We start from the raw sequence: 21413 nt of genomic DNA on the forward strand, positions 1-21413 counted from the left end.
TAATGAAAACACATTTAACAGTGAACACAGAAGCTACTAAATGAAAAGTAATTAAAAATGTATGATCGGCCGTGCGTGGTGGCTCGTGCCTGTAATCCCAGCACTTTGGGAGGCTGAGGTGGGCAGATCATTTGAGGTCAGGAGTTCAAGACCAGCCTGGCCAACATGGTGAAATCCCGTCTCTACTAAAAATACAAAAATTACCCTGGGTGTGGTGGTGGGCACCTGTAATCCCAGCTACTAAGGAGGCTAAGGCTGGAGAATCACTTGAACCTGGAAGTGGAGGTTGCAGTGAGCCGAGATTGTACCATTGCACTCCAGCCTGGGCGTCAGAGGGAGACTGTGTCTCAAAAAATAAATTAATTAAATAAAAATTCATGATATTGGGTGTTTATAATTAAGTTTATAGCTCCTCAAACAGAGCTCCGTTTCTTGAATTCTGACATTCAAGAGGCGAGTTGACATCTGGATTATTTGTTGATCATAGGCTGTTTGTCAGATCCTAGAAGTTTTTATGGGAAGAAGAGGATGAATTTTGCAACGGGGATGTTATTATGTCTGGAAGGCATGCCTGGGAGCCGGTAGACCTCATGAGAGCTTCAAGCTTCCAAGTGTGAAATAGAGGTGCCTGGAGACAGGAAAAAGGAGCCCCAAAAGGGAAGCGAAAGGACACTGAAGGCAACAGTTAGCTACTGCACCATTTGGTGGATGATTTCTTCCTCATTCAGGGTGTGAATAATTATAATCTGGAAGCTACCTTAAACGTGTTGTGGCTTGATCTTGCACCCAGTATGGGAGACTTTATATCGTATCTTTGACTAAAGGCATCCAAATCACAGCTTAAACACTTTCAGGGATGGGAATTCATTCCCTCGGAAGAAAGCCCATTTCTTCATTAGACAGTTCCAGTTGTCATCATTCACCCCTTAAGGGTGCTAGTTCTGTGAGTTTCATCCCTCTCCCAGAGGTCAGTTCTTCAAATAGCCAAGAGCTGCCATTATATCTTCCTTAGCTTTTTCTCTCCAAACGTCCCCGCTGCCTGCAAATATTTGTCAAGCGGCCCCTTGCCCCTCATAGACCATGCTGTTTGGAGCGAAAGGAGCTTGAGGGGGCATCTCCCCCCTTGGCTTCCCGGCTACGTCATGATATGGCACTAGATAGTGCTGTGACCACGGCCCCACCCCGGTACTCCAGGTACTCAAGAGTGACTTGAGCGTTCCCCTAAGAAGCCAGTGCCAACCTCATCTTGCCTCATATGCCTGTCTTCCTCAGTGACCACCAGAAGTCCAAATCCAGCCTCTGGAGGGACTCAGTATCACCTTCATTCTCGTTCCCGACCTCCGTGTCTGTCTGATGAGGGTATCTGATGTTACGTCTATCCAGTACCCTGCACTCCCGTTTTTCTGAGACAGGGTCTCGCTCTGTCACCCAGGTTGGAGTGCAGTGGCACAGTCACTGCAGCCTCGATCTCCCGGGCTCAAGAGAGCCTCCTGCACACGCACGTGCCACCAGGCCCAGCTAATTTTTAAATTTTTTTTTTTGTAGAGAGGGCATCTCGCTATGTTGCCCAGGCTGGACTTCAACTCCTGGGCTCAAGCGATCCTCTGCCTTGGCTTCCCAAAGTGTTGAGATTACAGGCGTGAGCCACCACGCCTGGCCTGCCCTCCTCTTGATGTCGGCAAAGCAGTTTTCCTTTGAAGGACCACTTCCTCGCTTGCCAACATATGATTCTGGTGGGTTCTGCCCACCCAGAGTGGCCACTAGAGATGCAGCCTCACTAACCACCATGGATGGCTCAGGCTGAAATTTCCCTGGTGCCATAAGGGAGGTCCACACTCCCCAGGGTTTTTGGGCCACCATCTGCTGCTGCATGGGGAGAGGCTGCCTGGGAGTGTGGCCAACACAGAGGACAGCAGAGCAGGGAGACCGAAGGAGAGCCCCTCGAGGACATGGCTTGGGTCCCTGAGCTGATCAGCACTGAAGCCAGCAAGCAGCCCCACTACACTTCCACTTATGTGGACAAACACATTCTCTTTTCTTTTGCTGAATCTAGCTTGAGTTGGATTTCCGACATTTGAAAATGGACAGTCCTAATATAATCCCTAACCTGACTCGATCTCCCACACCTCCTCTGGGGTGGAGAGTTGCACATTTTTATAATCCCTAACCTGACCTGGTCTCCCACGCCTCCTCTGGGGTGGAGGATTGCACATTTTTATAATCCCTAACCTGACTCGTTCTCCCATGCCTCCTATGGGGTGGAGGATTGCATATTGTGTTGTCCTTTCTTGGAGCACTTATGGAGTGATCAGCACATTCTCTGGTATTCTTTTTTTCTTTAAAGAGACAAGGTCTCACCCTATTGCCCAGGGGGCAGTGCGATCATAGCTCACTGCAGTCTCGACCTCCTGGGTTCAAGCAATCCTTTTGTTTTAGCCTCCTGAGGAGCTGAGACTACAAGTGTACACCCATCATGCCTGGCTAATTTTTAAATATTTTGTAGAAAAAGGGTTTCACTATGTTGCTTAAGTTGGTCTCGAACTCTTGGCCCTAAGCGATCCTCCCACCTCAGCCTCCCAAAGTGCTGGGATGACAGGCGTGAGCCATGTACCCAGCCGTGTAGTCTCTCTTTCCTGCTATCTGCTTTTGTTACCTGAAATCTGGCTCCTTCCTTCAGGGCACTGGTTCCCCTGCAGCCCTCTCAGAAGGGTGGAGTTTTCCCCCTCACCTTCATGTACCTGAGGGCTGAGCTGCCACCACCCGTCCTCACTACTGTGCCTAACAGTCTACTGGCCGCTGCCCCAATGCTTACTGAAGACCTCAGCTCAAGGCTCATTGACTATCTCTGCCCAATCCTAGCCACTGTAACCAGCTATTTCAACATCCACATGGATGATTCTTCCAATGCCCTGGTCTCCATCACTTTAGCCGCCTTATACCTCATTATCACAGGTCACCATCACAATATCCAAAATCTCAAGTTCCAGCATGCCACTCTGACCATCATCTTTTACGCTTACAACTCACTGACTCTACCACCCACGGTGTCTTTGACCTTGAGACTGCCAATGTATGGGGTCCCTGTATTCTAGATTCTATGATCCCTTGTCATAATTTCACTCCCCTGAAAATACCCTAAATCCCTTTGTCTGTCTTTTCTTCCATTATACTCACCATACCATATTTTTCTATTGATGACTTCTTTACACTGGCAGCTGTTTCTCAGATCCCTTTCTCTGAAAGGTTCAGAGTTAGATTTGGCCAACAGTGAAAATGTGCAAGATTTGGGAGTCAAGGTGAAACAGCAGCCATTATTCTGAAGGTTGCCCTTGATTAGAGGTAGACATCCAGGCTGGTGTCTGTCGTTGGTTAGGGGTAGACACAGGAGCACCAGAGATTCCAGGGTGCACTCCCTCTTTCCCTCACCGGGACTCTCTTCCTAACTGCTGCTCTACTGACCAACAGTGACCTCAGGCCCATCACCAGGTACTTTGATGTGAATTTGCAGAGCAGCAGCACTCTTCTATGGACTTTGACACCATCCCCCTTTGCAGTCCGCTTTCAGCAACTGAATGTGGCTAGCTTCCACATAGCCTGCAGTTCCCAGTCGTTCTCCAGTGCAGGCCTGTTTGGTGGCTTTTCTCTGATCCTTCAGTTCCATATTTGGATTCCTACTTCCCTGGCTCCTCCTACAATTGTGTAAGTTTTAATTGCTAGAATAAGCTCCTTATTCCACAATACTCACCTCGTTCAATCTCAGTGATTTGCTTTTCTTTGAGCTTGCCCCAGATAGACTGAATATTGCTGGAGAAAATACACAACCCTACTGACTGATTACACTTTAATTAATAACTGCATAGTAGTCATCCAATTTTGTCTGTGTAGACCCTTTCCTTCTTCTGTAAGTAATAATGCATAATGTTGCTGGAGGAAGTCTCCAGACCCCACTGAACACAGTCTGGGGGCTATTCTCCTTTGACTCAGTCTGGCCAATCAGTTACTCTCTCCTTGGAATCAGGATGCAGAGCAATGGAACTCTTTCATCCCAACAGCTGCAATCTATGACTGCTGTCCGTGAGTTCCTGCTACCGAGAACTCCGCTCCTTCAGCTTTTTCCTTGACCATGTGAACTACTCTTCATTCTTCCAATAGATTTGTTGTTGAATTTAGCCAGAGTCCACGTCTAAGGCTTGCCTGCTTTATCCATTGTCATCCCAGTGCCGGACAGAACAGAGTCAAAGCTAGAGACCTATGACACACCAGGAGAGACCTTCCCTTCCCTCAGGCTGATACTGAATGAAGGATCAATCTTCTCTAGGCTCTCCTTACCATATCATCATGGTGTGCTTTCCTAGCATTCACAATACTCAAGACCCAGAAATGTTTCAGAATAACAAGATCTCATTGAATCACCTGGGGAAGAGCCTTGGACCCAACACATTAGCTTTCCAGTTGTTTTCTTTGATACGTCCCAGATCTGTGAACTTGCACAAGCCACTCCCATTCTGTTTTTTTGTTTAGTTTTGTTTTTGAGACAGAGTCTAACTCTGTCACCCAGGCTTGAGTGTGGTGGCGCAATCTCGGCTCACTGCAACCTTCACCTCCCAGGTTCAAGCGATTCTCCCACCTCAGCTTCCTGAGTAGCTGGGATTACGGGCGCGTGCTACCACGCCCGGCTAATTTTTGTATTTTTAGTAGAGACCAGGTTTCGCCATGTTGGCCAGGCTGGTCTTGAACTCCTGACCTCTGGTGATTCGCCCGCCTAGGCTTCCCAAAGTGCTGGGATTACAGGTGTGAGCCGCCGTGACTGGCCTCCACTCCCATTCTCCTAAGTGCAGGATACTACCGCTGTAAAATGAGTATGTAGATACACTTTGAGATTAGTTTCAGGGTCCTGGGTAAGTGAATCTCTTGAGGTGTACGAGTGCTCAAGATCTATAATTCTGTGACTTCCACTAAGGTGTTCATCATAAATGCGGTGACCTTTTAGCATCTGCTGTAGTGTCATTTATAATACTGAAAAATTCTGGGAAAACCTGAGTAACCACCAATAAAGGATAAATTTGGATGTACACACATAATGGGCCATTTGGTGGTAGCTAAAAAATCATGTTTTAGAAGGATTCTTAATGATGTGGAGAAATAAGTTAAAATAAGAGAAAAATACAATTTTTTTATATACAAAGTGGTCCCAGAACAATGTGGGAGGAAGGGAATATATGAAAATATCGAGGTGATTATTTGGAGGTGGCAGGGTCGTTAATCATTTTTTCCATTCCGTGTACTTGTCTCTGTGTTTTAACGTTTTTACAATGAATATGTGTGACATAGGCCGGGCGCGGTGGCTCAAGCCTGTAATCCCAGCACTTTGGGAGGCCGAGGCGGGCGGATCACGAGGTTGGGAGATCGAGACCATCCTGGGTAACACGGTGAAACCCCGTCTCTACTAAAAATACAAAAAATTAGCCGGGCGTGTTGGCGGGCGCCTGTGGTCCCAGCTACTCGGGAGGCTGAGGCAGGAGAATGGCAGGATCCCAGGAGGCGGAGCTTGCAGTGAGCTGAGATCGTGCCACTGCACTCCAGCCTGGGGGACAGAGCGAGACTCCGTCTCAAAAAAAAAAATAAAAATAATGTGTGACATATACTATAAGAAAAAAAACTGAAAAACATTTTGAGATACCTGATCTATATATTCTAAATTATATGCCTTATACATGTTTATGTCCTTTAACTATATAAATTTCATTTTGGAGATTTGCTATCAGACAGTAATTTAAATTATAGAATATGCTATAATACACAGATGTTAATGTAACATTCTGTGTAATAGTGTAAAATTGAAAACAGCCTAATAATGCAGGAATGCTCAGAGAAGGATACACCATCTAATTAAAATCGAAGGTGGACTTTTAAAATTGTGTATATGAAGTCTGTAATAACAAAGAAAGTTTATGAAGGAATGTTAAGTGAGAAACAATAAAATTATATTCTGATGATGTCTATGGCATTTGAAACAAACAAAAATAATACATTGAAATAATCTGGAATATAGAAAGGTGATTATTTTCGGTGGTGAGACTTCAGGTAATTATAAAATACGACTTGGCCTTTCTACGTTTGCACCAACCTAATAAATAGTCGTTATTTATGTAAACAGGAAAAACGTGCAATTATTATTATTATTTTTCTGCAGTGAAAACATTTATTTTACAACAGTAATCTTTATTTTAGGTCAACATTCAGACATACAAGATGGAGATCACCATGTGAAACCAGCCTGGCCCTTAGATGTGTATGGTTGAGCCAGGATCAGCCAGAGTCTGACAGCGCCTGCACCCCAACACGGTTGGATTCCAGGACGCCAGTGACAAACCCAGAGAAAGGATGACCAGCTTCCATGCATTTGCATTTAATTTTTAAAAACAATACGTATTTCAGTGTTAACTTCCTCCCCTCACCTGGCTGAAACATTTTCCTCATTTTCCAGAGAAACAAAATCTACCAAAAGGTGCCACCTTCAAGACCCTGGGCCCAGCCGCTTCTGGAGGGTGGTGCTGTGTGGACTCCTCTGGGGCCAGGACAGGGCCCCTTCCTGGGCTGCCCTTCAGATGCAGCTTTGCCACTGATTGTATCTGTTGCTTAGAAAATCGTCTTTAATGTTTCAAGTGAGGAAAGGGTTTCCAGTCACCTCCTAGATTTCACACCGGGACACACACCTGGGTCAGGTGAGCATGACACAGAGCCCCCAGGATGGGCACCTGACTCTGCAGACCAGAGGCCAATGCCGGTGGGGGCCATGGCAGTGCCCTGGGCACACACACTCTGCACACAGTGAGCTCAGTGGTTCCTTCTGTGCACCTGCCAGGAAAGCCTCCTGAAGGTCCCTGCCCAACTCATCAAGAAACCAGAGGCCGTTTTAGAGCCACCTTTTATTGTACTTGTTGCTTCACCACTGGACAGCAGCATGACACACTTGCTGCGTGATATATACATAAACACATATGTACACACACGGACACACCACAGCCCACACGCACAGCATGTGACGACGTGAACCGTTGCTGGTAAGGACAGTAAAAATGTAGCTTTTGCCAATTCCACAGGATGATTCACAACCAAAATAACAGACACAGGTCAGTCCTGCGCCACACGGGTTCCCAGCTCCAAATACTAGGAAAGGGTAAGATCAGTCACTTTGTGTCCCCTCATGAGATGTCCCCACAGTAGGATGCACTGAGCCAGAGCTAAGGGAGGGCAGACAAGCCCCACGTTGAACTCTGCCTGCAGCACCCAGACCCTCCCGGGGCAGCCTGCGTGCTGGTGCCCCTGCAGCACAAGGCTCGCCCGGAACAGAATGCCCTGGGCTCGGCAGGGCAACGAGTGCCACCACTGGTGACACGTAGCACTTGAGAGCAGCCTCGACTACATGAGGCTCCAGGGCCTTCCCTGGATGGCAGCAGCTGACATGGAGATGAAGCTTCCTGCTGGGCATGTACACACGCCAGTTGCTTTTTTTAATAGGTCCCCACTGGGTGCTGGCTGCATTAACTGAACATCAGAGAACTAGGAAAGTTCACAAACACTGAGCAGTAGTATCTAAAGCAGTTTAAAAATAAAGCCAAAAGGATCAAAAAATCCCACGTCACTGAACGGAGACAAATCTACATACCAGCAGCTGCCTTGAAAGGGCCGGCGGGGCCGCTCCCATGCCTCCTGCAGGTCAGAAGCAGTCAGTGCTGCCTGGACCCCCTTGTGAACCGAACATGCCTCAAAACACAACGACCCCAGCAGGCCCCTGGCAGCACCCAGCAGCAGCGTCCAATGGGACGTTCTGTGCCCACAGCCACAGTGGCTCACAGCATCATCCACAGCCCAAGAGTGAGGAGTCAGAGTCCCGTCACTACCACCAGCAGGCAGGGGTGCTGGGGGCGTTCTGATCTGTTAGTTAGCATGTGGACAAGGAGGCGCATAAGCTGCCCCCGGGGACTCACCACCTCTTTTAAACTAATAGGGAAACAGTCCACTCAAGAAAAAGAGAAAACCTGGGAGGTTCTTTTTCCTGAATTAAGACAAGGCCTTAAAACCAATAGGGCAGAACACCGGAAACAGTTTTGCTTCCAGGTCAGGCAGTGGGAGGAACTCCAGGCCCTGAGTGTCTGGGCTTCCTGGGGGTCTTATAATCACAATCACCACTGTGAGAATTGTCATGGCCATGATTTATTTAGGTTTTACAAATTCTGCAGGGACTGGGTTCCACAAATCTCCAGACCTGCTCCTCTTTCCCATCCTACCCCACCCTTTGCGGGGAGCTGCATGGTTCTAAAAAATGGTCCATTGGACTCTGTAACTGAAAAGTCACCTGGCAAGGGGCGCACTCTGATGGGTACCAAAGGGCCTTGGAGTGTTCTAGCCACAGAGCTGTGTGCAGGCCCAACAGGGGGCCTGGTGAGGCTGAGCCAGGCCCCCTGACAGGCGGCTTTCTACTTTAGGTCCAAGCTTAGAACCTGGCTCTTGGCCAGTCTGAGGAAAAATAACTCACTTCCTAAGCTACATCTACAAAAATCGCAAAGGATGAGTACAGCCGGCATCTCAGGCTGAACTTGCTGCTGTGTTGAGCAGCATGGAGGCACCCCACCGTCTCGCTGCCTCGAGTTTCAGGATGGGCCAATGAATTTCTTATTCTTTTAGGAGAGGTCTGATTTTGACAAATTATTTCTAATTTAATATCACAGTGCATAGCTCTCCTCTCATCAAAGGTCTTCATGATCATTTTAGGGAGAAAAACCAAAGAAGAGTGAGACAAGCAAAACTGCCCTAGGACCTGGTGCTGGCAGCCAGCTCATCACCCACATGGGGATCTGCAGTAGGGGTCAGCTGGGGGCCCTCAACCAGCACCCCGCTCCTAAGCACGTCCAGATTTGTTCTCACATCCATGTCCCTTCTGGCAACTTTCTGGTCAACCTCAACCTACGCCTCTGCACAGTCTTGGGTGGGCCGCTGAGGGCAATGAGTCAACTGGGGCCACGAGTCAGCAGGCAGGCTGGGAAAAGGGGCTTCAGGAGGCTCATCTGGTTGGTCCCAGCCAGAGCCATCACACACAGCCTCTTCCTCAGCTTCATCTCTGCTGAGAACTCTGCAGCTCTGCAGCGGCCACCATGGATATTCTGCAGAAACCAAGCCCACTGGAGTCTGCAGCATGGGGCCAAAGGCAGGCCCAGCATATCCCGTGAGCCACAGAGTAGGGGCAGCTCTGAGCCCTCGGCCAGCACAGGCACATCAGACCCGTTTCCCCCGCTCCTCTACCCAGGGCGCCACCAACAAGGTCTAGGACAGACAAGAGACTGACTTCCAATGGTCCACACGTGGATTCCGTGGTCTGACTGTTGGCCTCCCAGGGACCCAACCCTCCTGAGCCAGAGGGGTCACTCTGGTCCAGTCAGTCCTTCCTCCAGGGACCTAACGAATCTGGCTCTGCCTGAATCATCGATGATAGGGCAAAGGCAAGTGGGGCAGATGGGAGCTCTGGCAAACACGGGAGGAGGGGTCTTGGAATTGCTCCCGTCCCCAGCGGCTGGGTGCTCACACATGGATGATCTACTCTACTCTGACTGTGGCTCATCGGGCTGGTGCTACCATCTGTGGTTGTAAAGGTCCAAAGAGGGCTACGGAAAGGACAGGTGGGCTGGAAGGAATGTGGAGAATGACCCCAGGACAGAAGAGCAGGAGACTGGCCCCATCAATCCAGCTCACAGCCGGGAAAAGTGCAGGAAGACAGACAAACGACCCCAACACGGGCGAAGGACACACCTCCAAGGACCGGAGCCGCAGAGTCCACGTGACAAGGAGACCCAGGATAGAAACTGTGTGGAGGACGCGGTGTTAACCTCGGAAGGGGCCTCCTATGCTTTCCACACCAAATTCCCCCACGGGAGAAACCCTGCCACAAGGCCCAGGAAACCACAGACCCGAAGCCAACTGTGCTCAGCACGGACACCAGCGAATGATGGTGATGCCAGTGACGCCAGCAGGATGCGGCCCCTAGCTGCATCATCAGCTGTATGATGATCGGTGTGTCTGTGGCCTCCCTCTCGTCAGACTACAGCCTCGGGGGACACGTAGAATTCTGTCTCCTCGCCCTCAGGGGCCTTGAGCTTACCCTTCCCGCAGCACAGCAGCGGTTGAAGCAGTACCACAGACAGCAGCAGCAGTAGCAGCAGGTGAGGAGGCCGCAGAAGACAAAACAGGGCCTTGGCCCACCCGCTGGACAGCACGAGGTAGGTGTTCACGTTCTCTTCCCCAAACTGTTCGGCCAGGAAGAGCCCCAGCGAGCCTTGGTTGTTGTAGATGTTCCTTTTTGTGGTGTCTGTCAGGATGGTGTGGGCCTTGTTGATCTCCTTAAACTTGTCTGCGGCCTCCGGGTTGTCAGGGTTCTTGTCGAGGTGATATTTCAAGGCAAGTTTCCGATAGGACTTTTTAATGTCATCTGAGGTTGCATTCTTGTCCAGCCCAAGACCGTGGTACAATGATTCCCCAGAGGTAGACAGTGAGCGCTGTCTCTGGTCTGCCCTGTTAGGCTAATCTGCCCGTCCGCCCGCCCTCCCGCCGGCTCCATGGCTCCTGCTCCCCGCTCTGCGGCGCTCCTGGGCAGTGGCCAACGCACTCCTCAGCCTGGAGACCCCGGGTGGCGGCCGCAGCGGCGACGGCAGAGGGCGCGGGTGCAGCACCCACAGCGGCAGCGGCAGCGGAGACAGCGCAATTATTTTAAAATAAAAAAATACCTGCTCTATGGAAGAGAGATTGATGAGTTGAGTTTCTGTCTTCCTGGGGTTGGGTGGAGACAGGACTGATAAACTGCTGTCCTTATTCAAGGGCCTCAAGGGCCTCTAGGCCCTACCCCAGAGTAGAGGCTCCCCGGCCCCGAGTTGTGACATAAAACAAACTCCCTCCAGCCAGATGCAGCCTGGGCCCCTGAAAGCCCAGCTCAGGATGTGGGTCTCTCCTAGGGTTGCTGGAGATCTTCAGGAAGATAGGGAGTGGCCTTCTCTCAGCACTTTCTTCCTCAGCCTGCCCCGGCCACAAAAGTCCCCCGTCAGGTTCATTACCACCTTCTCCTATTCCTTTCCCGTGAATGCTTCTGTCAGCAGTTTTTTTGGTAATGATGATGGTGATGGGTGATAATAGCTTCCCGAGTTCTTATGACAGGCCAGTCATGTTACACAGAGCATTTCCGAGAATCTTCACAACGTTCACTATGTACACACCTTATGAGACATGCACAGTTCTCATTTTATGGAGGAGAAAGCTGAGATTTAGAGATAAATTGATTTCCTCCAGATCACATTTACAGTTACTGGCGATCTAACTGACTAGCTCCAAGTCCTTGCTGTTAACCCTGTCTTGATGTCTTAACCCTCCACTTGAACTCTAGCCTGTAATGCTGTCTTCTCCTCCTGCAGGAACCAGCCAATTATTTAAGCTGGACATGACTTTTTCCCCCCCCCCAGGCTGGAATGCAGTGGTGTGATCTCGATCTCGGCTCATTGCAACCTCTGCCTCCCTGGTTCAAGCAATTCTTCTGCCTCAGCCTCCTGAGTAGCTGGGATTACTGGCATGCGCCACCATGCCTGGCTAATTTTTGTTTTGTTTTTGTTTTTGTTTTGAGACTGAGTTTTGCTCTTGTTGCCCAGGCTAGAGTGCAGTGGCGTGATCTCAGCTCACCACAACCTCCACCTCCCGGGTTCAAGCAATTCTCCTGCCTCAGCCTTCCTGAGTAGCCAGAATTACAGGCATGCGCCACCATGCCCAGCTAATTTTGTATTTTTAGTAGAGATGGAGTTTCTCCATGTTGGTCAGGCTGGTCTCGAACTCCTGACCTCAGATGATCCGCCCGCCCCGGCCTCCCAAAATGTTGGGATTACAGGCGTGAGCCACCGCGCCTGGCCTGTTTTTGTTTTTTTTTTTTTGAAATGGAGTCTCGCTCTGTCGCCAGCCTGGAGTGCAGTGGTGCAATCTCGGCTCACTGCAACCTCTGCCTCCTGGGCTCAAGCGATTCTCCTGCCTCAGCCTCTCGAGTAGCTGGGACTACAGGCACGCATCACCACACCCAGCTAAGCTTTGTATTTTTAGTAGAGACGGGGTTTCACCATGTTGGCCAGGATGGTCTCGATCTCTTAACCTCGTGATCAGCCCGCCTCGGCCTCCCAAAGTGCTAGGATTATAGGCGTGAGTCACTGTGCTGGGCCTAATTTTTTACTTTTAGTAGAGATGGGGTTTCGCCATGTTGGCCAGGCTGTTCTCAAACCCCTGACCTCAAGTGATCTGCCTGCCTCGGCCTCTCAAAGTCCTGGGATTACCAGCATGAGCCACTGCGCCTGGCTTGGACATGACTTTCTTACATCATTCTCCAGCCATCATTCTCCAGGTACCCTTCTTCCCATACCTCCCTGAGATCTGGGGCAGCAGTTTCAGTATTGTGTGTGTGTGTGTGTGTGTGTATTTCATATACACACTCCAATTATAGCTTCTCATTATCCATTGAATGGCATTTAGAGGATGAAATTGAAGTGACTTGGACAAAAGTCATAAAGCTTCTGTGCACAAAATACATATTTGTTGTTGTCTGGATAGGTGTCTCATGTGGGCAGAAGGTGCCCGACTTTTCCCTGTATCAGCCTGCGGCACCTCAAGGAGTGCCTGGCACATCATGTGGACTCAATAAAAATTTTCTAAATAAATGAATGAAAGAAAAAACAAGAATATTTTAATGATATCAGAATCTTAAAGTTTCAGTTTCTTCATCTGTAAAATATATATGATTATTTTCTCTCCCACTAGATTGAAAGCTTCTTAAGGGTGGGGAATGGATTGTATTCCGGGTCACGTCCCTAACACCAGGCGCACTGCTAGGGACATAGGATGTACTCAATCAAAGTCAACTGGCCAAAGTGAATTCCCTGAAACTCCCAGGAAAGGTCTGAGAATGGAAGAAGCAAGGCCTAGAACATGCCCTGGACCCACCTTCCTTCCTGCCTGCCTCCTTCCCTCCCTTCCTGCCTCTCTTTCTCCCTTTCTCCCTTCCTTCCCTTCCTTCTCTTCCTTCCCTTCCCTCCCTTCCTTTCCTTTCTTTCTTTCCTTTCTTTCAATGGAGTCTTGCTCTGTTGCCCAGGGTGGAGTGCACTGGCGCGATCTCTGCTCACTGCAACCTTCACCCCCTGGGTTCAAGCAATTCTCCTGCCTCCGCCTTCCGAGTAGCTGGGATTACAAGCATCCACCACTACCCCTGGCTAATTTTTGTATTTTTTTTTTTTTTTTTTTTTAGTAGAGACAGGGTTCTCTACTGGTTCTCTACTGGTTGGTTCTCTACAGGGTTCTCTACCTGACCTCAGGTGATCCACCTGCCTCAGCCTCCCAAAGTGCTGGGATTACAGGCATGAGCCCCTGGGCCCAGCCGCCCTGCACATTTCTTAGAGAAGAACATTTTGGTGTTAAATTATTGAAATGAATTGTATTATCTGCCCCCTTACTGCAGAGTCTCATGTGCAAAGTCCAGGGAAAAGTGGTCCCTGGAACCCAAAACCAAGGCTTCTGGATCCCAAAGCCAATTTCCTCACTCCTACTGGTTTCCTCTTTATTCTGCCTCCATTAAAATGTCAGACGCCTCCAGTGTGATCATTATCTCACTGCTTATTATCAGGGATAAGCAGAGGTTCACTGAGTGCAGGTAGAAGGCACAGGATTAACACCTGGAAGGGAGCCTGCTTCAGGAGTTGGAAGAAACACCTGCCAAACCTCACCTGTCAGCCAGGGCCACGTGGCCAGAAGCTGTTTTCTGAGCTCACCTAAGCATTAGCACCTTGGTTGTCGACCCCTGGGAGAGGATTTCTTAAAAGTACCTTGCAACCATTTTATCCCTCTGCCATTATTTTTTTTTCCAGGGGTGAGAGGAGAATTCTGCCCCCATAGCTTGTCAACATCTCTTCAGCTTGGTGGCCCACCCAGTTTCCACCCAGCAGAGTGGCCTGCCCCACACCAGTGGCTCTCATGGGCCTTCTTATCTCCTTGGCCCAGCTGAATCTTGGTGAGCTGGTAGCGAGTTATGATCTGAGCGTCCTGGAGGAGCCAGCTTCCAGGGTAGCATCAATTGCTGGGAGGGGTCTGTGGTCTGGAAGTCACATCTAGAGGTATGCAGCAAAGCCCGGTCAAGGCCAACACTATTGCCTTGGAGTTGCCTGAAGGGGTAATCTGCGTGCAGGAGGGTGTGGGAGGAAATGGGAGTAGTGGCCCCGCCCATTTCACCTTGGTGCCAGGGTGGAGTTCACAGACTAATTATAGGTGAAGGCGCTTAAGGCTTTCTGCATTGCTTTCTTCCTCCTCTGTCTGCCTCACCTTCTCCTTCAGAACCACCAGGACCTACAGCAGTCCCACGGTGCTCTCCAGTCTCAGGGGTGGTGGCCAGCGTGGTGTCCCTGTGCTTTACCATGTCTTTCCATTATGTTTTCATTGTTTCTTTTCCTGCCCCATCTTGGTGCCCAGTAAGCCTACCCCCCATTGCAAAAATAACTACAACAAAAATAATTTAATATTGATGAGGCATGTCAGGCATGTGGTATCTTATTACATTGTCAAACCACGTGGATTGGGTATGTCATGCCCATTTTATAGTTGGGGAAATTGAGCCTTGGAGAAATTGAGAAACTTGTCCAAGGCCACCCAGCTGGTAAGCGGCTGGCCAGAGCCCCCACCCACACCTGCCCATGTGGGCCTGCTTCAAGGTCTGGATCACTCTGGCATCTTCCCAACTCAAATCCACCAGTTCTTCATTCCGTCAGTCAGCCCTCCCAATCAGCAAGTGACCACAGAATCCCACCATGGGCCTGGGCACTTGAGGGGACATGAAAGAAGGCCAAGCCACGGCCTCTGCCCAAGAGGAGCTGACGAGCTGGCTGAGGAGACAAGACAAACACCCGCAGAGCAGTGAGGGAAGAAGCCAGACGGTGCTGAGATGATTCGATTTGCATTTGATGGCTACAGAGCTGGAGTCAGACACTTAGCTTCGCACACATCCCCTGTGTGAGGGCTGCCAAGCCACTGCCCTTCTCCGGATCTCAGTTTCCCTGTCTGCAAAATGAGGGGGTTGTCCTAGAAGATTGTACGTAAACAAATCATACTTGCCTGTGATCAAGGGAGCATACCCCTGTTAATGGGAAAGTGGAGAAACGGAGGCCCCGGGATTAAGACTGTCCCAGAAAGTAACTGAGCAAAGCCAGAAAAGAAAACCAAACCGAGATTTGACCCATAGGAGAAAATCGTTGTGTGCTAAGAATAGGACTCAACACCCAAGAGCAAGCCCTGGGAGCCCTGTGAGTTGCGAAAGAGACTCACTGACTTCTCAATGCTTTTGTGCCTGACAAAGCCCTGAGGGCGTCATCCTGGTGTGGATTTCCCTTGATTCTTGGGCACTCAAGGAGAAGCAAATTGGTTGATTGTGATCCTTTCACTGCCAGGGTGCTGCGGGGTACCCTGGGAGCGACCAGGCTCCCATGAGCCATTTCTAAGCCATTCTCCTTAGAAACAGGAAACAGTGTTCAGGTTTGGAAGAGTGACTGAAACAGACACCAAGAGGTTGGGGGTTGGAGGATGGGCTTCATCTGTCAGGCTGTTTTTCCTTCAAGGCAGCTGGATGCAGATGCACACACAGCTCGCAGTGTGTCCTAAAGAAGGAGGCATTTGTATTGGCTACACAGAGAGGAGATCTAGAGTTGTTTTTTGCCTTCTGTTGTTGCAAAGTCCTGTTCTTAGCTGTATTGCCTGTTTCTTCCAGGCTGACACAGGCCTGCTGATCCAGGATGAGTGTGTTTTGAAGTTGGATGAATGTCACTGCTCCTCCTTGCCATGTTTCATAACAATAATTGGTTATGGTGCCGGCTTAAATGTGCACAGCATAAAACCACTTCCACAACACTTCACAAACATTACCTTGACTTGTATGTAATTGGAGCAAGATGGGACACGCTTCATAATGTCCATTTCACAGATAGGGACATTGAAATTCATATATTTTTTTTCCACCAAAAAAGGTCTGTTCATGATAAAAATCTTTACCTAAATTCTATAGGTGAAGACATTCTCTGTCACTTGAGGAACAGACATCCATATAGCATGGTATTGAGAGGTGAAGCCAGCTGGATTTCCTAGGTCGAGTGGGGACTTGGAGAACTTTCTGTCTTACAAGAGGATTGTAAAATGCACCAATCAGCGCTCTGTAGCTAGCAAGAGGATTGTAAAATGCACCTATCAGTGCTCTGTAAAACACACCAATCAGTGCTCTGTAGCTAGCAAAAGGATTGTAAAATGCACCAATCAGAAGGATTCTAAAAGTAGCCACTCTAGGGGAGGATTGAGAAAAGGGCATTCTGATAGGACACAAGTGGAACATGGGAGGGGACAAATAAGAGAATAAAAGTTGGCCACCCCCCGCCCAGCCAGCAGTGGCAACCCGCTCGGGGGTCCCCTTCCATGCTGTGGAAGCTTTGTTCTTTCACTCTTCACAATAAACCTTGCCACTGCTCACTCTTTGGGTCCGTGCCATCATTAAGAGCTGTAACACTCGCAGTGAAGGTCCACGGCTCCATTCTTGAAGTCAGTGAGACCATGAACCCACTGGCAGGAACCAATTCCGGACACAGTATAATACCCAGGTGATAGAGGTGAACTCAAATGACCCTTCCTATCTTCCTAAGTCCCATGATCCCATATTATCTCTTTTCTTTCATCTTCTTTTCCCTCTTTGATCGCCTTATACCCAAAGTCATTCTCTACATGAACTTTCAGTCTCCACTCCAGCTAAAGATCTGGTAGACCCAGGGCTTTCTATATCCAGAACCCTGTTCTCCTCCCAGCTTAGGACAGAAACAATAGGAGGGCGGGCTACACTCACCTTGTCTCTTATAACAGCATAAATTTATATGTGTGAGAGGCTCTCAGCTTTTATAAAGTTAAAAAAAAGCTGACAAGCATGACTTCATACCTGAGACGGGGGGTGGGAAGGGCAGTCATTTCTTAAAACACTTACTGTGCCGGGTATTTTGCATAGAGTAAACCATTTATAATCTCGGGGACAGCCCCGCCCGGGAGGTTTTATTACTCCTCAGATGAGTAAAGCAACTTGCCCAAGGTCACTCAGTTAATGAGTCAGATCTGGGATTTCAAAATGGGTCCATGTATTCTTAACCACTACACCCTGGAGCCGTGAAAGAGCAGGACTTGAACTCCGGCTTCCTTATCGTTCATCCAGCACCTTTTTCATGATCAGGGCTCCCCATTCTGAAGTTTATCTTTGTGCTATCTCTAAAAGAAGGCCTTTGTCAGTGCGCACTGCAAATAAGATCAGATGAGCACTGGGGCAGGCTGAATAATGCCTCCCTCCAAAGACGGTCTCATGCTAATCCCTGGAACCTGTGTCTGTTACTTTATATGGCAATAAGGACTTGCAGGTGTGACTAAATTAAAAATCTTGAGATGGGGGACTATCCTGGATTGTTTGAGTAGGTTCTAAAGGTAATCACAAGGGTCTTTATAAGAGGGAGGCAAGAAGGTGAAGGAGGAAGTAAGAGGTGAGAGAATGAAAGCAAGAGGTTGCAGTGATGGCAGGCATGGCTGGAGTCCAGGTGGCTCCGGAAACTAGGAGAAAAAGGAAACACTCCCCTGGAGTCCCAGGAAGCAATCATCTGGGTGGTTGATTTCTGCTCAGTGAAACTGATTTCAGACCTCCGGCCTCCAGAACTCCAGTAAGAGAATCAGTTTGTTATTTTAAGCCCCCAGTTTGTGCTAATTTGTTAGGGTAGCCATAAGAAACCAATATAAGTACGATTTACCTACCCAGGGGATTAAACTATTTAAAGCGCTTAAATGTATCCTTTTGTATGTAAATAACGTCCAGTAATTCACTGTAAGCAGAAGCCATGATTGTTCTTAGGCTGGAGCTTGGGTATTTGAATTAAAATGTATCTTGTTGCTCATTAAAGCCAAAGCTATACTAGGTCAGGTCAGGCTTTGCAAACCTAATTTTTTGTTGTTGTTGTTAAGACAGAGTCTCCCTCTGCCACCCAGGCTGGAGTTGGAGTGCAGTGGTGTGATTTTGGCTCGCTGCAACCTCCGCCTCCTGGGTTCAAGCAATTCTCCTGCCTCAACCTTCCGAATGGCTGGGCCTACAGGCGCGCACCAACGCTTGGCTAATTTTTTGTATTTTTAGTAGAGATGGGGTTTCACCATGTTGGCCAGGCTGGTCTTGAACTCGTGACCTCAGGTGATCCGCCCGCCTCGGCCTCCCAAAATTCTGGGATTACAGGCGTGAGCCACCTTGCCCGGCCTGCAAGCCTACTTTTTATTGGAGATATGAAGGTTTTGTTCATGTACAGTATTTGAAAGTAAGAAATTTAAAATCTCTATACCAAACGTCTACTACTATTCAATGCATCAGTGAAGGAAATATACTTTAATACATGCGACAAGCACTAATATTCTTAGCAAAGTGGAAAAAATTCGTAAATTAATTGGTATCACCTTTGTGGTCAATTCCATTCTGTTGAAGAATTATTCAGTCATATATTTCTGTCTTGAGTAGAGATGTATACGTACAAATATATATATCTTTTGGGCACATAATATAATTTATCGACTTCATATGCATTATATATATATATATCACTTATCATTCTAAGTTTTGTAACAAGGCAAACGTATCAACTATTAGCTATGGGACCTGGTGTGTAGATGGAAAGAAAGTTTTTCTCATTATTCTCCCAAAAAGAGTTAGCATGTGGGTTTCAGCCTCAAAAGATTTACTGAATGTATTTGTGCTCTTTGGGTAATTTTTGTTCTTGAAAACGATGTTTACTATACATATTATTTTGTTTAAATTACCACTGACTACACAATTTACTATTTATAATAATGACTGTTTTGATTGTAAACTTTGTGCCCATGAACATGGGTTTGAACAATGTATTCCAAAAATCTAATTGACACAGGCTAAGGTGCAAGTCATGGCTATCACTAGATTTTGATCCACCTGCTTTCCAATATGCCTATGAAAGTTTTCACCGGACTTCATTTAATAGTTGGTTAAATGGTAGAGCAGAATCAGTAGATCCTGAGAATGGTGTTTACCCTTCTTTTGCTGATGACAGGACTGCTGAGCTTTGCTGAGGCACCATGCTGGGACTTAAAGAAGTATCTTGGCCGGGTGTGGTGGCTCACCCCTATAATCCCAGAACTTTGGGAGGATGAGGCAGGAGGATCAATTGAGTCAATGAGTTCAAGGCCAGCCTGGGCAACAGAGTGAGACTGTCACTACAACAAATTTTTAAAAAATTAGTCAGGTATGGTGACATGCACCTATGGTCTCAGCTACTTGGGAGGCTGAGGTGGGAGGATCACTTGAGCTCGGGAGGTGGAGGTTGCAGTGAGCCATGATTGCACTACTGCACTCTAACGTAGGTGACAGAGTGAGACCCTGTCCCAAAAAACAAAAACAAACAAAAAGAAGTATCAGCTGCTACACCTCTGGAATTACAACATATGCAGAATACAAATGTAAATATAAAACATAGAATATAAATTATGAGTTTTAGTTGAGTAACGCTGACTTGGAATTGGAAGAACATTTGCAGACATCAGTAATGGGGGAGTAGAAAATGTGAGAAAGAAACGTTAAGTCAATTAAGAGAATACACTGCAAATTAGGGGTGGATCCTTGGGTTAATCTGCAGCCTGCAGTTGAACCCTGCTAGAAGCAGCGTCGATGCCACTGAAGTTAATCTTGGGTCCCAGTAAATATCTTCTCCCCTCTGTATATCCACTGTGCAAGACATATGTAAATACTGCCAGAAACATTTTTAAAAGGCCCAGGTGCTATTGTGTATAGGTTGATATTAATGTACTCCCAGAATGTCCAGGCATGGTATGGGATGGCCACCCTACGGTTCCTGTTTTCTTAGACCGAAGACCACTCCCGCGGAACATTTATTATTAGCCTAGGCCAGTGCGAACAGACGGGGTGCATTTTAGGGTTCAGTTTATCTGTTTTGTTTGGGGTTGGTGCTAATTTGGAATAAGCATACCATTCATCATCTGTATCATATAATTTGGTTTAGAATCTGTCACCTTACCTGTTCTGGTCACTCCCTCTGAATTTGGGGACCCCAAGACCAACTTTTATTCTTCTGCTGTTTTCACCTCCAGTGCGAGGCCCAGAGGGGCTCACCTTAAATCTGAATTAATCCACAAAGCCCCACGTACGCCAGTGGCACGGTTTGGTGGGGTTTTAATAGCAACCTACAAAACAAAAGTCAGTAAGATAGGGAATAGGAGTGAATTATTCTTTCCTACTCTCCAAATTTTCAGTGTTGCTCTCATTCCATATTCTCACCTTGAAATCACTGCTAGAGACTTCCCAAGTCCAAAGGGTAAGAAACTACCTTCAAACTGACTTGGGAAATGTTTAGAGCTGCCAGGGTTGTATGTAAAATTTCCATGGCAATAAACCACTGATACTTTTTTGGTTCTATTCCACCTAGGAAAAACAAAGATCCCCAAAGTCCATTTCGCTCCTAGGTCAGTGGACACAGTTCTGTGACTGTCCTGTGCTGTGTGGGTCTGTAGAAGGGCCAGTCATGGGCCATCGAGCTACTCACAGCCAACCACACCCAAGTCCAAGCCTGGCTGTGTTCCCATACACAGAGACAGGATGGAGGCTGCTGATCTGGCCTGAAGCCTTGCTCTGTGGCGCTGAAAACGGGGGCTATTTCCTTACCTGAAGATCTGGAAGCAGCAAGTTGACAAGAGCACCAACTGCTCTGCCATCGCGTCCCAGTGGGTGTCAGTGGGAAGGCCTAACCAAGGCCTCCTTCCAGTGGCTATCAGGCAGACGGGCCAGCAGTTCCCCTCCAGGAGCAAGGGACCCTTCTTACCCTTTTGATCACATTTCCCTCTCTTAAAGGGGCACTGCTCTGGGAAAGGGTCATGCCTTGGATCCTACAGTCATGGACTGTGGGTGAAACAGGGGCTCTTGACTCTTCACTGCCTAGCCATAGCTCTGTCCATTGGACCACCCACCCTCCCTGCTGCTGGTCTCCTGGCTCACCCATCAAATCCAACTGCTTTATCTAGAAAACACTTTTCTCTCATTCTCATTTCCCTTTGCTTTCCTCACTTACCTCTGTTTTTGTTTCTGTTTTATTTTGTTCCAGACACCCTTGTCAGGGAAGTAGATCAGGGAGGCCCAAGAGATTGGGCCTGGGTGGGCTGCTATCGCTTAAGAACACGTCTGCCTCTGGGGCTCCTCCCTAACAGCTGGCCTCTGGAGCTGGGAGATGCAGCTGCCTGGCAGTCTGCAGGGGCAGATTGTGTTGTTA

The 21413-nt window shown here is 48.2% G+C and overlaps 1 pseudogene; it reads right to left on the minus strand.

The window, feature by feature from the left end:
* Nucleotides 1-108: 108 nt before the first annotated feature.
* Nucleotides 109-20862, minus strand: LOC116461767 (dnaJ homolog subfamily C member 5-like; annotated as a pseudogene).
* Between the last annotated feature and the right edge of the window lie 551 nt (nt 20863-21413).

The sequence above is a fragment of the Hylobates moloch genome, unplaced genomic scaffold (genome assembly GCF_009828535.3).
Source record: "Hylobates moloch isolate HMO894 unplaced genomic scaffold, HMol_V3 SCAFFOLD_22, whole genome shotgun sequence".
NCBI classification, from domain to species: domain Eukaryota; kingdom Metazoa; phylum Chordata; class Mammalia; order Primates; family Hylobatidae; genus Hylobates; species Hylobates moloch.